Below are 987 nucleotides of genomic sequence, written 5' to 3'. Positions count from 1 at the left end.
AAGGAAGAGGATGATGATAATGAAAATAATAAAATACCTTGATAACAATAGAGTTGATTATAAGGATGATAAAAAATCACAGTTGTTATCACATCTAAAGATAATTCTTGATAAACAGGTGTTAGTGACCCTCGTGTGAATGGCGTGAACGGTAGTCCTTTACCTAATGTAAGAGCTCTCTCCGGGAATGTCTTGGTCGACGTCGACAATCCTGACCAACAGTTCACTTCCTCCGTTATGCAGTGGGCACATTTCTCGACCATGACTTCGCCCACGTTCCTTTCCCCGATATGGGTTAGCCCTTTTTCATTCTTTTCTAAAGCTATGTAAATTTGGAATGTAATTATTGCATTTCATGTATTTTAATTATAAAACACATGTTTAATTGCTATCCAAACAAAAGCAGAGATGATATTCATGCTATGGCATTTATATACTTACAGTTAATAATGAAGGCATTGAATGCTGTCCAAATGGCCAGGAGTTGACAGGTCCGGCTCGACACCCAGCATGTTGGCCTATTAACACTGCTGGAGATGCTTTCTATGGCCTCGCGGGAGATCTTGTATGAACTTCATCCGAAGCATGGTGGCTATAGGTCCTGAGTGTCGCTTTGGATACGCAGAACAGTGGGAAATGAAAATAATATTATAAATTATTTGCATAAATACTGGCTATTTTAAATAGTAATAAGCTGTTTTTCTTAGTTCTTCATAAAGATATTACAATGTCTATATTGCAAAGTCCATATATACAATAATATTAATCTTTGAACACGTTAATAACAGCTGAACCAACTTACTCACTGGATTGATGGTTCAAACGTTTATGGTTCGGACATCGAAGAACAAACTAAAGTTAGAGATACCCGTGACGGCTTGTTGAAAACATCTGGCAATAACATGCTGCCGTTTGAGGAGTCAAGAGGAGCAAACTGCCTGGGAACAGAACGAGGAGTTCGATGTTTCACAGCTGGTCAGTACCATA

General features: G+C 38.4%; 1 pseudogene; it reads left to right on the top strand.

The window, feature by feature from the left end:
* LOC119593862 overlaps window positions 1–987 on the top strand; it is a 4561-nt pseudogene that overhangs the window by 879 nt on the left and 2695 nt on the right.

Source organism: Penaeus monodon, chromosome 32 (genome assembly GCF_015228065.2).
Source record: "Penaeus monodon isolate SGIC_2016 chromosome 32, NSTDA_Pmon_1, whole genome shotgun sequence".
Taxonomy (NCBI): domain Eukaryota; kingdom Metazoa; phylum Arthropoda; class Malacostraca; order Decapoda; family Penaeidae; genus Penaeus; species Penaeus monodon.
The sequence above is the reverse complement of the archived record's forward strand: the minus strand, read 5'-3'. Positions and strand labels throughout refer to the sequence as shown.